The following is a 17,600-nucleotide window of genomic DNA, read 5'->3' on the forward strand; positions in this document are numbered from 1 at the left end:
GCCTGCACATGCAGGAAGGCCAAGTTCCTAGAGCTCACTGCTCAATTACAAAAGAAGTCACACTGACTTACAAAATTGGATTATACAAATCCAATGTCTTGTACTGCTTCAGATCAACATCTACTATGCCAAATTAAGTACCGGTTTAAGCTCTATAGTATACATAAACCCTTATTCAATATATGCCTTACAATTCACATATTAGGTCTACATTAATCCTTCTATCCATTCCTCTACTAAATGATCTATAATGATCTCATACTTATATGGGTCATATTACAATCCGCCAAGTCGGCTTACAAAAGTTTTTACAATTAAATACAAAATATATTTATACAAAATTCCTGTTAGCCAAGGAGCCGGTAATCTTCCTTTTCAGTGTCGGTGATCTGTATGCCGGTGTAGAGTTTGTCGGTGCCAGTGCCTGCCGATATCACATGATTGTAAGGTTGCCATCAATGACAATACCTTCAATCACCTACAATTTCTCATTGGAGTATGCATTTGCCAACATCCACTACATCAAAAGAAATTGAATATTATGGAAGTCTCTTGAATGGATTCACCTCTATTCTTGAATCCCTTAAGCAAGGTTGGAATATTTACTTTTCATTTTTGAAGTCTAGGTATGCAGAAATTTTGAAACTTTTATAGAACCGACATGTGTTTATAAATGTACATAATTTTTTGTGGAAACCCTGCTTTTTGATTGATGTCAAAGGGGGAGGAGTAAAGTAAAAAATGTATATAGAATTCAAGGGGAGTATCAGATGTATATAGCAGATTTTATAGGTTAGGAGGATGTGAAGATTTAGAGGCAGATTCAGTGACAATATCATTTTTCACACGAGTGTTGCCATCAATTCCAAAGGGGGAGATTGTTGGCAATTGACACTCATTCGGTAAAGGTAATGGCATTTTGGGTTGTCATTGATGGAAACTCGCCTCTAGGTATAAATATTCTCTATTGGGATTCATGAATTTATCACTTCTCTTTGTTTGGGTTAACTGACATTCACTATACTCAACTGACATTCACTTTGCTTCACAACCGGTTAAGTCATCATCTCGATAATGTACATTTGGAACCCAGTTATGGATAGGACCCGACTAAGAGATCTTGTGGCCCTGATTATTTCTTTCATGGAATTTATGGTAACGTGTGAAGGCCAACATGATCATTGGGATTATGTATGAAATAAATTGTGATCCGGCAGCTGACAGGATTATAGTCTTCATTGAAGCCGACATGGTAAAAGTTAGAAAGGTATTTAAGGAGATCCTTTAAGCGATGGATTTAGTATGTTTTTGGAATGCAATTTTGGTTGTGAATCTTTCATAGATCAATGATATGGTTTTTGGTCAGTGAAAGGAAGTACTTGTGTGCAGTTTCACATGCACAATCTAAACTGGTAGCAGAATAGGGCAGAACAGAGCATCAACAAACCAATACACAGTGAGGGCTAATAGAGCTTGAACCAAAACTTATCCAACATGGTTAGATCAATATTATGAGTTCATTTTTGTTTGTAATCATCTTTTAATACTATGTAAGTCAGTGAGACTTCTTTTGAGAAGTGAGCTCTAGGCGGTTGGCCTGATTGCATGTGCAATCCCCTCAATGTAATATTTGTATACCTTGATCAAGTATATAGATATTGTGGGTATTAGCCCCACCATGGTTTTTCCCTTTGCAGGGTTTTCCATGTATAAATATTAGTGTCATGGTGTTGCTTATTTATTTGTTATTTGGTTTATGCACTTTAACTTTATTTACTATTAACCAGTTCAGAAGGAATAAGTTCAAATCTAACATTATTAGTAGAACACTGATTCAACCCCCCCTCTCAGTGTTCTTGGATTCCAACATTAATAAAATAGAATACAAAGAATGAGAAAATCTTTCAGGAGGCCTACTTAACCTTGTAGACAGTCTAACACTTGCAGGAGTTTGTGGGATATTTTGTTGTTGTAGAGCATCAGGTACCAATGATATTTTATTTTTCAGGAATCTCATTAGAACCACATATTCCTTTTTGACCCATTCATGCTTCCACAGTATATTTGGGCCTAATTTTTGATGGATAATTGTCGATAGTCCGATAAAACCATGTCAGACTTTTGACAAATTAAACCGTCGAAAACTCATCATGGGTCTTTCCAACGATGCCATTGGCGTCGGAATTCTGACAATGTTATGAACTCTTCCGACGATGACTATATTTGCTCCCCCGACCAAAAATTTACACAGAATACTATCAAAATTCTGACAGATGCTATGTTTTCTCCTCAACGACTGTCCGACAAGGAAGTGGCGTCAGATATACAATATTTTTGTTGGATTTTTCTTTAGTTTTCGTTGGAATTCTGATGGTATCAGATGTTGTGGGTCAGACGGCTTTGCCGTTGGTGCATGAAAGCATTGAACGAGTTTTACTTTTAAAAATTGCATAAAACATTTTTTATTTATTTGATTCAGTGTTATTTGCAAAAAAAGATTATCAATGATATTTCCTTTCTCCAAGAATTGTCTAGGATCTTTTCGTCAAATAATATGTAACATCCAATGACTAAATCTTTTCTTTACAAATGCTTATTTTATTTAATTATCATCTGAGTGTGAATTATAATTTATATCTATGTGGAAGAAGAAGATACAAGCTGAAGACTCGTGCTCAAGTAAATTTCATAAAATAAAGCAAGCATTACCCAAATAACGCAATCTATTTGAAGGAGAATGCATGAATATCTATTTGGAATGCATTACCCAAACAACGCAATCAATCAGTCGAACACAAAGTTCCACGAGTGTGATCTTTTTCAAATCCTAATATTATTTCTATCTCGTCAACCTCTAGAGGAGCCACCTGACCTGGCCCCTCCCAAACCAAGATCCATTCTTCCCACTTTTCAAGAATGTATTTCTATTCACTATCTTGCAGTTTCCCTAGTGAATTTTCAATTATAGCACAAATTTCTTCATGAAGGACACCACCACATCGTCTACAGTATAGCAATTCAATTTTTTTCTTTGATTCCATGGAGGCCAACAGTCCTTTGTCTGAGAAAGTTCTTCCTGAATTGTCATGGGGGGGAGAGGTAATTCTTGAAATTTCCCTTCTATTGCAAGATTGTGTACATAACCTCTTGGTCTTCTGGAAGCCGAAAAGTACTTCGAGTCTGCCAACTCTAGTTCCACACTATAGAAATTTTTAGATATTGCCTTCCAAATATCTTTTGATGCAAAAGAATCATTCTCATAATAGAAAAAAGGTGGCCCTTGCATGGACACATTGATTTCCTCCAAGCGTGGCCCAATAGGTTTCCCAGGAGTTCCAAAACCAGTTAGTCCATCTGGACATAAATTAGAGACGTCACATCACACACTCCAGACATTGTTTGTTTGTATTGCATACTCTCTATGTATTTATCACCCTTTAACACTTTCCTCTTCTTTTCTCCAATTGCTCTCTTCTAGGCAGCTGATGAGCTTGTTTCCATGTCATTCAAGATAATGTCTTCTTGCTTTCTTTTACGAAATTTACTTGCGCACGAGTCTTCAACTTGTATCTTCTACTTCCACACAGATATAAATTATAATTCACACTCAGATGATAATTAAATAAAATAAGCATTTGTAAAGAAAATATTTAGTCATTGGATGTTGCATATTATCTAACGAAAAGATCTTAGATCCAATTCTTAGAGAAAGGAAACATCATTGATAAAAATTTTTGCAAATAACATTGAATCAAATAAATTAAAAATGTTTCATATAATTTTTAAAAGAAGAACTCATGTAATTCTTTCATGCACCGACGGCAAAGCCGTCTGACCCACAACATTATCCACAATAGAACAAATCACTATAATAGGCTATTATAAAGAATCTATACAAAAATATGATAGAACGTTAAATTACCATTACAAACCCATAAACCATTAAATAGTGAAAATAGATATAAATTTGTAAATGTCTCCCTACAAACACCACAACCATAACCACAACAAAAAAAATTCTTACTCGCAAAAACTAAGTAGCTGGTGAGTTGCAAGTCTACAACATCTCTTAGATGATTGAACCGTTTCTTAATTTTTTTCTTCTGATTAGTCAATGGATTTAGTTGCATGTACAAGTTTTCTATTTGAAGCCTTTTTTTTTCTTCTGTATCATTCTTCATGTCTATAATATTGGATAGTTGTACAATTTATGATTCTATAATATCTATGTGACCCTTAATATCCTTGATATATTTAGGCCATTGCCTTTAAAACATGTATGCCACCACTAAATCCTTTACACTTTTCTAAGAAGAAAATTATGCTTTCTTGTAGTTGGATATGTGTTGTTACACATCTAATCACCAAAACTTCTAGTCTTTTCTCTTCCACCTTCTTCTCTACATCCTTCAAAACTTTGGCTTCCAATTTGAAAGAATGTTCCTTAAATCCATTAAGCATCAATTGTTTTTTCTCTGCACTTGACAAAGACTCATCCAAAAATACTTCTAGAAGTCCTTAATGAAGGACTTTCACTACCTCATTAATAAGTTATGATCCTTATATTTGAGACTTAATAAAATTCTTGTGAGTAGAATGGTGAAGTTTATCACCCAAATAAATCATATGCAAGGGAGACAATCACTTAAGGCCCATATGATCTTGAGACATTGATTACCACTTTAGCATGTCACATCCTAAATTGACAAGACTAGGACGCCTTGGGTGCCCTGGTACTCGTGATTGGGACCCAAAATATGACCCCTCATTTCTTGCCTCATGTGTGAGAAAAAATTCAAACACTTTATGTATGATTAGGTATAAAAGGAAGCCTACCTTGTCATTTTAAGGGGTCTACCTACAATTCAAGTGATCTCTTAATTATAAACTCAATTCAATTCCAAGTGAACAAGGAATCAAGCATTCATCAAGCATTGAAGGAGAATTCAAGTTAAAGCACAACATTCATGATCAATAGTCTGCATGACATCCTAAAACCTTGTGTGAGAATTCAAGAAAGAATCATCAAGGTATCATGTTCAATTTTAAGCATTTTTAGATTAGATCTAAAGGGATCATTTTAAAGAGGGAGGAAGAGATCTTTTCCTAAATATGTCTACCTCCAAAAATAGAGGAGATATTTAATAAAGCTATCATCTTTTAAATTAAGAAATGAGCAGGAGATTAAGAATACAAACCTTCCATATTGCACACTTCAAGGTATATTCAAACCTATTTGACCTAGGAAAGTCCCCATCAACAAACATATTTCCGTCATTTTGTGTGTAGGAAATTGATTCAGGAGTTACATGTGAAGAATTTGGCAAAGTAAATGACGACAATCAAACTCAAATTTTGATGGCATGAAAATCAGATGAGTAGGCCAATTCCATACACCTTCCTTTACTATTTTAAAAATATCATCGACCAAAATATTGTGCAGCAGTAGTATGGAGTGCATTTCATCTATTTTATGCCCAAAGATTTCATCATACCACTTTCTTTTCAAAGGCGACTGATCAATTGCGTTGTTTGGGTAATGCATTCCAAATAGATACAGTTGCATACCATTTATCTGTCTTGAAATCCTTTTATCTTGATGGCATTAAATTAAAGTTCTTTCTCTATTTTCTGGTGATCTCTGGAGCAGAGGTTTCTTTGCATCGACCTGAGATACATTTAACTTGTGTTGTATCCACGGAAATATGTATCCTAGGTCGATGCAATGCAACCTCTGCTCCACCAATACCAGATAGAAGAGAAAGTACTTTAATTTAATGCCATCGGGATAAAATTCTTTCAAGACATATATTAGGTATAAAAGGAAGCCTACCCTATCATTTGAAGGGGTCTACCTACAATTCAAGTGATCTCTTAATTATAAAATCAATTCAATCCCAAGTGAACAAGAAATCAAGCATTCATCAAGAATTGAAGGACAATTCAAGTTAAAGCACACCATTCTGCATGACATCCTAAAACCTTGTGTGAGGATTCAAGAAAGATTCATCAAGGTATCATGTTCAATTTTAAGCATTTTTATATTAGATCTATCATTTCCCTCAAAAGGAAAACATTATACTTCAAGGTTAATTCACAACCCGAGGTTTGACCTAGGAAAACCCCCATCAACAAACCTATTTTTCGTCATTCTGTGTGTAGGAAATTGATTCAAAAGTTACATGTGAAGAATTTGGAAAAGTAAATGATGACAATCAAACTCAATTTTTGATGGCATGAAAAGCATAAGAGTAGGCCATTTCACACCTCCTTGTCCCAAGAATATTTGGCAACTTTTTGATAGTAGATTTTGTTTACCATCCTAATCCAAAAAGCATTCATTTTGTCTACATTGGATAAGTGGAGGATCTAGTTGATCCACACCTCCTAGTCCCAACAATTCTACTTGAACACTTTGTCACGGGAGAAGAGATATGAATTCTAGGTCTACTAAGGAGATGCTTACTATTAGTCATATGATAAGATAAAAGAGAAGAAACATGAATACTACTAGCTAACAAGTTGTGTAATGTTGGGTGACTCATCTTACATCATGGATTTCATTGGCTAGCAAGTTGTTTTATGCTAGGTGATCCATGATAGAGAAGATTAACAAACAAAACCATTTGTTCGCAAGGCAATCCAAAAACTCTACTACAAAATGGTTGTTGTAGTGACACAAAACACAAACAACAATAATAACCAACACTTGCAAAGGTGTAAACAACAACAATGGTCATAGTAGCATTAATCCATGCTATTCCAAGTAACGAAACTCAAAAAAATAATAACCATGCCCTAGGGGGTGCTATGTACCACAACACTTCTAGTTTGAGGATATAACATAAATGAATTAACATGAGAAAAAAGGAGAGCTCATATGCCTCCCCTTAAGATGTCAACATACCTCTAGGTTGATATCTTAAGGTAGATAGCGATCAAGGCTGATAAGCACCTTCAACACCAAGAAGATACCCTTAATAAACATACATGCATTCCAAGCTAGGAAGAGAGATCCTTGTACATGCCTCATTGCTATAAGAAAGGAAGAGATTGTTGTAAAAGAGATATTATGGAAACATTAAACATAATTTAAATGAAGACAATCAAAAGAATGCAGAGAGATAAAAAAACTCTATAGAGCAACAATTTTACATACCTCAAATACAAAATTGTAGGGTGGAACAATAAAAAATAGAAAATCAAGGAAATAATGAAAGATCCACACCAAATTCTTATACAATGCAGTCCAATTGAAGGATTTTCATTCAACACAAGATAGTGAGGGGGTCATTATGATGATTTATTTGAAGGTTCATAAGTTAAATTTAGTCGCTAACATATAAAGAGTGAATAGATTGAAGAGCTTGATGAATTGCCACCGTAGCATGAGGATGTATGATGTTAACAATAGAAAAATGATATTATGATGGTGGTGAAACTATAAAAAGTTTGGATCATATTTTTATTGAGCATGAAAGCAACCACCTTGAGCTCATGAATGATAGGCATCACGTTTTAGAGTATCAACCTTTGTTGAACAAGGGTGTCACATTTTTTAGGCTCAATCAGTGCAAGGAGACATTTTGTGTATATGAAGTGGTTTCAATTAGCCATTTTGTGTATAAGTAGAGAGGAGAGGTCGATGTATTTGTTTATTTGCCTACAAAACAATGAAAGAGGTCCTAATCAAGGAATACACACGTCCAAGCAAGGAGAGAATTTGGATTCAGGACAATTCTATTCAAGAAAGGATATCAAGTTATAAAAGATAAAAATCAACAAAGGTAAAGTGGATCCTTAAAAAAGAGGAACAATTGACAACTATTATTCTTGCTCCACAACGTAGAGACAAGAGGAACTAGGCTATTACGTTGCCTCCCAAGTATGATTGCACATGAAAAACACAATAGGTTATAAATGTCATTTAGAAGGGATATGATGAGTGTATAACTCATTGTCACCTATTATTTAACTGTTACTAGAACTTCAATAAGCTGTTGAATTTTAATCTCCAAATCATGACATTCATTAGTGGAATAGTTGATGATGCTTGAAAAAAGGATTGTCCTAATTTTGTTTATGGTTTTTTCTTCAATTTTTCAAGGGGAGAGTAATAAAGTTGGCTTTAAGACACTTATACAAAATTATCTCTTCTTGTGATTAAAAGTTGTTGGAAAAGTCATAGATATATTAGACAATGGGGGAGGGCATGTCAACAAAGGAGGAGGATAGAAACCTAAATCTTCTTTAGAAAAATGTAATGTATATTTCTCATGAACCTCCACACTTCATTGCACACTTCCCAAATCAAGTCCATTGCATCCATGTGTATAATTAAATGTTGTATTTAAATTCATATTTTCAAAGTTTAAAGATCCTCAACCATCATCAAGACATGTGTTGGAAGAAGAGGTTGGAATGGATTTAGAAGAAGCTTGAATAATTGACACATACAACTCCCTTGAGACTTCATATTTGGATAGAGGGACCTTATATCAAATTAAGGAAGGCATGAGAGTGATATATGTATTAGTGTAATTATTATACTTTTTGAATATTTATCCTTAGTATAATATTGGAAATAGTATCTTATACTAATTAGGGAGTTGTAGTTAGGATATTATTTTCCCATTTTTAGCTATTGATCTCATTATTTAAGACACAAATGATTTTCATCATTTCTTTTCTTTATGAGGAATATATATATCTAATATAATTATTTATATTTTTAATAAGAAAATAAATTTATTGTAGTAATCATGTGGTTTTTTAATTTTATCTCTTGTCTAAGAGAAAGTATTGAAGATCATAACTCTAACATGGATTTATTTTAGATGAGTAACAAAATTCCTCTATTATTTATCCTATGATAGATCTTCTTACCTTGTTCAAAAACTTCCAATTTCTGTGAGGCAGTCTGTCAAACAGTTGGTGTGCCATTTCAAAGCTCCCATTTTTGCATAGGATAGGGGATGTTGATAGAGCTTTACACCTGCACCCACGCCAACGGAGAACTAGAAACATCACTATCTCAACATTAAGAGAGATATTCAGATGTAGTAGTTGTGAATTCCCCTGATAGATATGTCTGCAAAATGTCGGAGCATAAAACAAAACATATGAACTATTTTTTGACAAAAAAAAAAATTCCCAAAAAGGATGTCAATTCATACGATGTTGATTTCGAATAGATATGATCTCTATTCAACAGATTCTCTAGTTGTAGATCCGGATGAAGAGTCAGTTTCATATCCCCTAGATGTGTATCGAGCGTATCCATATCCAATGGCGGAGGGGCAATCAAATATGCCAGAAGCAGATGGAGTTGGATATTAAAATGTTGTTGATCCAGTTATCCACCCAGTAGAACCATCAGCATCTGAATGGTTGATCGGATTGCTATAGCTGGGTAGCGAACCATCTTCGCTTATGACTAAACTCTGCTAATTGGATCTGCTTCAACCCACCTCTACATGTCACGTGCCTCTGCCCCTGTCCCTCTCTCCCCTATGGGTCCGCTTCAAGGCCTGGATGACCCAGAAAAAATCGGTCGACCGTGGCATTATGCAGACACAACCTCTCCTCTATTGTTGGGGTTTGACAAAGGTGGAACTGTGAAGAGCCAATCTAGTCCATGATTCATGCTTAGTACTGTGGGTGGGAGTACGTTGTTGGGGTGGCAGCGTGAGAATGGGAAGAGGCTGCAAAAATGATTTGAAATGTCTTGGTCTTTTTCTTTTTTTTTTAAGTAATACCCGCTGTCGTTGTAATTTCGACGAATGCGGGCACTTTTTGTAAAAAAACACAAATGTCATTGCCAATTCCTTCTCTATCGAAAACATATATTGAATTATCATCGGAATTCTGATAAATGCGGGCAATTTTTCAAAAAAAAATCAAATTTGTTCACAATATACCTTCTCCGTCGGAATTTTAGGCCAAATGTATTAGTGTTCTTTTCCCGCATCTCCTCTTTATACATGACTTTATCATTGAATATAACATCTCTACTTCTAATTATTTTTTCATTTTCAAAATCCCATAACTAATAACCAAAATTATCCATTCCATATCCAATGAAGGTTCATTTTTTAGATCTAGCATCAAGCTTGGTTCTGTTTTCTTTATCAAAATGGAAAGAATCTTCACAACCAAAGTTTTTTAGAAAAGAATAGTTTACCTTTTTACCAATCCATGTCTCCTCTAGAATGACACCATCCAAAGGATTTGAAGGTACTCTATTCATCAAATAAACAACAGTATGTACAACATCTGCCCAGAATTGTAGAGGCGGTCTAGCATGCAATCTCATGCTCCTTGCACGCTCCATGATGGTCCTATTCATTATCCCAGACACACCATTTTATTGTGGGGGTTCTTCGAACTATTTAATACATTTGGATTCAATTGAAAGAACAATAATCTTCAAATGATTTGTTGCAATACTCACCTCCATTATCAAATTTGAGACATTTCAACTTTTTTCTTGTCTCATTCTCAACCAAAGATTTCCATTTCTTAAATGTTTCAAAAACATCTGATTTCTATTTTAGGAAATATACCCATGTTTTCCTGGTTGCATCACCTATAAAAATAACATAATAAAAAGAACCACCAAAAGATAAAACTTGAGCTGGTCCCCATACATCTAAATGCACAAGCTCTAATTTCTCACTCTTCCTCTCTGTCCCAACCTTGAGAAATCTAACTCTTTTATGTTTACCATAAACACTATTTTCATAAAATTGTAAATCAATCTGCTTCAATCCTGGCAACAAATTTTTAAAGTGGAGGATTTTCATCCCTTTCTCACTCATGTTCCCAAGTCTATCATGCCACAGTTTTGACTGTATCCTTGCAACATCTATTGTAGTTGTCCCTGCAACAACCTTTTTTGTAGTAGCTAAGGTAGGATAAGTATTACTAGTACACAAATATAATGTGCCTACCTTTGCACATTTATCTATTATTAATGCACCTTTAGTGACCTTCTAGATATTGTCTATAAAGGTAACTATGTAGCCTTCACTTCCCAATTGTCCAACAGAAATTAAATTTCTTCTTAAATTAGGAACATGCCTAACCTCCTGCAACAACTAGTCATTTCCATTTTGCAACTTGATTTTTAACTTTCCTTTTCCAATAATATGATAGGGCTCATCATCACCCAAATATACCTATCCAAAATCACCTTGAACATAATCTAGAAAATATTTTTTGTGGGGTGTAGCATGAAATGAAGCCCTTGAATCTATTACCCAAGAATCATTAACAATATCTAAACATAGAATCAAGGCATCTTGTAAAGTATTACTTGGAACATTAGCTTCCTTACTATCATCTTCATTTCTACCTCCTTGTTTATTTTTTTGAGACCAACAATCTTTCTTTAAATGTCCTGGCTTTCCCTAGTACCAACAATCCTTTCTTCCTCTAGATTGAGAGTATCCTTTCTTTGAATTCCCTCATGACTTTTCACACCCAAGGCCTTTTCCTCTTTACTTTGATCTTCCCCTATTCTCTACATTCAAAATAGTACCTGATGATGTTGAAGTCTCACCTATGCTTTTCTATCGCATTTCCTCACTTAGGATAACACCAACAACATCATCAAATTTAAAATTATTTGAAAGATAGAGTTACATATAGCCATAGCCAAGCTATTCCAGCTTTCTAGCAAAGAGCATAAAATAAATAGATCCCTAACCTCTTCATCAAAGTTAACTTTAGAAAAGACAATTGGTTGGTAATTGTATTAAATTCATTTAAATGATCTGCTATATATCCTTCCTCGCTCATTTTCATATTAAACAAACACTTCATAAGAAATACCGTATTTGAAGCCGAGGGTTTCTCATATAGTTTAGCCAGTGTCACCATTAGATCTAAAGTCATTTTTGCTTTTGATATATTGAATGCTACAGATGGTGCAAGGCACAACCAAATGGTTCCCAATGCCTTTATTTCCAAAATATCCCAATCTTCATCTGACTTTGTGGTCTGTTTCTTTGGCTTTCCTTCCAGTGGACGCCATAGATCCTTTTGATATAGGTAATCCTCCATCTGCATTTTCCATAACTGATAATTTTGGTCGTTGAACTTCTCGACCTTGAATTTGGTTTCTTCTGTTGCTCCCACTCAAATATAAAAGTCCCTACCAATTTACAAAAATACATGGCTCTAATACCAATTGTTAGGGTTTAGGAAGATCTAGATGAAATATAAATTAATAATTATATGCAAATACAAACACAAAAGATGACGACAAATGCATAACATAGATAACACAGAGATTTAAAGTGGTTCACCCAAGATGGGCTACATCCACACAACATAATCATCCAATCTTTTCTTTTTATCCAATAAATCTGTACAACACCATTACAATGCCCTTTTATATTCTAGCCGCTTGTAACAACAAATTTTTAGGGAAACACTCAAAGTCAGGTTTTTTAGGGTTTTTTTCAGTGTCGACTTTTCAACAAAAACGACAATTTTTTTTTTCGTTGCTCTATATCAATCGCCACATATCAACATTTTGAAATGAAAGATTTGATGAGTCAAGTTTTTTGATCACCCAATGAAGGGGATAGCATACTAACCTATCATCTCAAACACATAAGACATGTTGTTTATTGATCCTCTAATTAGACCATGTGCCTAAATTAAACAAAGAAATGCAATACTCTAGCAAGTGCAAAAAATATTAGTAGTTTCAATTAGAGGTCTTTGATTGCATAATGTTTTGCAATTTTAGTCTCTGGCAACATAAAAGTACCTATGCTACAAATGCACTATTTTGTGAAACTAAAACACTAATCTAGGAAACCAGAATGCTAATCTGTGAAAACAAAACGCTAATATGTGCAACAAAAACACTAATCTATAAAATAGAAATGCTAATTTGTGTAAGAGAAATGCTAATTTGTGCAATCAAAACACTAATATTTGCAATAACAATGCTAATATGGATGATGTATGCACTAGAGTGAAAGCTTAATACACCATTTACTTAGTCACCAAAATGCTAGATTGGCACTCTGAGTTCGAGCCCCATGGTGGGTGCCAAAATGTATTGTGTAAAATATGTGAATCAATCCATTTAACAAAACATTAAACACAACATTCAATGAAACATTACATTAGAGAGAAAAAATAAATTATAAAATCCCTCAAATCATCTCATTGTTCTCTATTCTCAAGGAACTTGCGGGTTTAGGGGCTGGCTTTCAACTGCATAATCACAAGATGGCTACTTGAGAAACAAGAGTGAAATGATGCAATTCTATGATCTAGATGATGATATGCAATTCTACATTATCATGATAGCTATACTCAAAATGCCATGATACTATTAATATGCTAAATTATGATGCTAAAACTATGCTATTAGGAATGTTGCTAATGATACTAAGATTGCTAAAATTGCTAAGAATGCTAAGGGTCTACTCATGGCTAACAAGAGAGGTATTTATAGATTTTCCAAAGAAAAAGTTAAGGTGGCAAGAATCAATGGTTTGTTGGCATTGTGTTGTCATTGATGCCAATCGGTATAGCATGGCAACCGATATGGAAGATTGATGTGTATTGTTATCATTGATGTATATCGATAATAGTGTCATTGATGTAACCTAGTATAGAAGGTTACCGGTATAGCTTGTCACCGGCAAGGAAGATGATGTCAACCAGTAGTATGGTCATTCAGGTCACTAGTACACAAGTTAGTGTTGACTCGTGTTGAAGACATAAGGACTAGAGACTGGTATGGAATGACAACCGGTAAGTGATATGTTGGTAGTGTATGGTTACCAACTAGTATGCATGATGACCAGATGCAGGTTGAGCTAATGAAGAAGGACAGACAATCAGTATGCAGTTGGATGTCTTACTGCAGGACTCCCACCAAATAGCGATGCTATCACCAAATGAAGATGATATCACAGGTTCATGATATGACTAACCGTGAGTGTGCCCAATCGGATCATATTTACCTAGTTGAAGTTGTGTCTGCTCAAACAGGGATGAAATATCAGTGCAATGTCAGTAGAAGGTGACAAGGATCCACTTCAATCGGTAAGTGGTAATTCTGAGCTTATCTCCCAATATGCATGGATTGCATCATAACCTTCTGAGATAAGACAAAAGAGTAGAAGGCAAGTGATTCAAGGCTCACACCAGATAAACTGGTGAAACACAAAGATGCCTTAGGTGCGTGAAATAAAAGATATACACCGAAACAACTAGAATTGGCAAGTTGAGCCATCGGGACATAGAAGGGAAAGTAAAGAAGTGATGGGTTTGTCACTTTGACAAACCAGTTGAGATGATGTTCAGGCTGATGAAGAAGAAGGCAAGGTTGAGCAACTGTAGACAGAGAGTGCAACCAGAATGCAGATGCAAACAGATGGAGATGGTTGAAGATTGATGACATGGTGTCATCAATATGGTTACTGATAAGTATGTCCACTGGTAAAGCTGACATAGTGACAAGTGAAGAGCTCTTGTATGATGAAGATGAGTATGTTGTAGATTGGAATGTTTGGCGACCAGCAAATGTGTTCCACCGACAAAACAATAAAGATAAAACATGAAGGTTGATCAGTTAGGGTATAACCAACAAGGTTAGAGAACTGGTAGATGAACCCGGTTATATGTTGTGGTCAGTGATGAAGTCCAAACTGACACAATGACTAAGTTGAGGTGCATGCCGATAGAGATGCCATGTAGTGTCCAAGTGTCAAACAAATGGACTGTACATTGTTGGTGAGGTAGTTGGTGACTGTTCGACATTAATGTCGATAGTGGATATCACAGGTCAAAAAACATAAGGATGCAGCTCGAGATAGATCAGAGGATAAAGATATGATTTGTTGGCATCATGATCGATGCAGTGTGTCTAGGTGTTGATCAAAGTAGGTGAAACTAACTACATGATCACTTCATCGTGGTTGATAAGTGCAAACTGACAAAGAGGCCATGTTTGCTAAATAAGGAAAATGTGTGTTGGAAGCAGCGTGATTGGAAGAGTTGATAGATCCATTGTAGGAGGTCAATCTCTGGAAGGAGATCTGATTGGATTTTTTTTGCCTTGAGGTTGATGAAGGAACCCTAGCACGCTAGAGGTTTGAATGTCGGTCATGGCAGGAAAACACATATATAAATATATCGACTAAAGACTAAGATTGATTGGTGTTGTAGGCTAGATGTTGAAGGATAGAGAGTGAAAAAGTAGCGAAGAGTCAACCAGTCAAAGAGTTCATTGAAGATAAAGGTGACCGAGTGCTTGATAGAGAACTAGTAGAAAGAGTGCAACCGGCAAGGTTAACACAATCGATACTCTCATTAAACTTGATAGTGGGGTGATCTAGTAGTGTTCCAACTGACAAGAAGGTAGCAGAGAGGGAAGTAGTGTAGTGTGAGTGGTTGAGGAGATCCAGCAAGCCAGATAACAATGCAGAGCTTGACCAACAAGCTGAGAACCGACAGGGAGTAGAGTACTGACAAAGAAGTAGTAAAGGTTGAACTGGTAAGGTTGCAGTAGAGAGGCTGAGCTGGTAAGGTTGCAACAGAGAGGAAAGAAGAATAGAGAACTAGTAAGCAGGGAACTGACATAGAGTAGAGCAGAGGAAGACTGGTTGAGAAGAGTAAAATCGGAAGAGAAGTTGCAGAGATTACAAAACTCATTTGTAACCAGATTATCACTTTTGCATTGATGCATGATATTGTAATCACTGAGTTGGAGCTCGGTGCAGGGGTTGGTGCCCTAAATCAGGGGTTGGTGCTCCTTGGGTTGGTGCCTAAATCAGGGGATGGTGGTCCTTGGGTTTGTGCCCTAAAGCAGAGGTGGTGCTCCTTGGGTTGGTGCCCTAAATGTTGTAACCATTGTTTTATTATGAGGCTAGATTGGAGTAGTAGACTCCAACAACATTTCTCACCGAGATTTTTCCCATGTTGGGTTTTCCTCATACATTCGGTGTTATGTGATGTTTCCTTTGTGTGTGGTTGCATTTGTGTCATCCTCCTATCTCACTGGTATGTTTTCTTTGTGTTAGACCTACTAACTGGTATACACAGACTTAGGATTAAAAGGTTAAAGTTTGGGAACTACTGATTCACCCCCCTCTCAGTGGCATATTGTGTTCAACAATTGGTATCAGAGCCTAGGTTCCCAGTTGATAAGCTTTCTCCAGCTTGGGTAGATTTTAGTTTTTTTGTGAACACAATGGTCTGTTTTGTGACAAACCCTACTCTGGTGTTTGATGGTTCAAACTATTCTATATGGAGTTGTAGGATAGAAGTCTACCTATCCTCTTTAGGGTATGATGTGTGGATGCCAGTTGTAAATGGTCTCTCTAGATTGGTCAATGATCCCACTGGTCTTGAAGCATAAAGAGGAAATGAATGCAATGTTGAAGCCATGAATGCTATACTTAGTGGGCTATTTGGTGATGTTTCTTCACAGGTGGATAGATGCAAATCAACAAAGAGTTTATGTGATAGATTGAAGAAGCTATATGGAAATGAACCCAACATTGCATAACCGAGTTATGAGAGAAAGAAAAGAAATGGAATGGATATGTCTGCAGATGAAGATAGATCAGTTAGCGGCTACAACAATGATGAAGAAGAAACCCATCTCTTCATGGCTCAAGAATCAAAAAATGAGAGGCACACATTTGAATGTGATCATGCAAATCAATCCTACCACCAAGATATGTTTGGCAGTGATAGTGATGATGAAGAAGAAGATGAAGCAGAAGTTGATCTCGAAGGAGAAATTTTAAGTGCACTCGAGGAGATTAGCATGGTTATAAATGCATACAATTTGTTCAAGAATATTTCCATTGTGGAACAAGACCGGTTGATCAAATGCCTTAAACCGTTGCAAATCTGACAACACAAGTGGATGATAAAAAAAGGTTAAGTGTAGATTCAAACTTAGATTTTCATATCAAGGTGTGCTGCAAAGATCTGGAGTTTGAGCTAGAGGCTAAAGACAAAGAATGTTAGAAGCTAATAGGAGAAATGGGGAAACACAACAAAGACCTTGAGAAATCTTAGGATGAGCACAAGGTGAGGATCCGGTTTGATGGCAACAATGATGCCTTGGATAAAATGTTGAAGAACCAAAAACATTCCAAGGATACTGAAGGATTAAGATGTGATGCCGATGAATGCTCCACCAGCAAGAATGTCTCCCACAAAGACATTCAATTTGTCTCCTCAAATGGAGATAAAAAAGGATAAACCTTCATTGTCTAGAATACTCCCAAGAAGAAGATTGATCTAACTACAACCAGTGAGGACATGAAGCTAAAGAAGACCAGTGCTGCAAGGAGGAACGATGCTGATCCAAAAGGAAAAGGAAAGATGAGAGAAGGTAGCTTCACCGGAAGAAAGAACTTGAGAAGAAGAAAACATAGAAGACCTCCTATAGATAGAAGACAAAGAGATACTTATGTCCAAAAGTCAAGACAAGAGTGGAAGATGATGGGATCAGATGGAAGAAATGCAATGAGTAGACAATCCAAGATCCATCCCTGGAGAAGAGGAAATAAAGAAGCCAAACTAGTAAGGTCACCTCATGCATGGGAGAA

This window comes from Cryptomeria japonica, chromosome 11, assembly GCF_030272615.1.
Source record: "Cryptomeria japonica chromosome 11, Sugi_1.0, whole genome shotgun sequence".
NCBI lineage: Eukaryota > Viridiplantae > Streptophyta > Pinopsida > Cupressales > Cupressaceae > Cryptomeria > Cryptomeria japonica.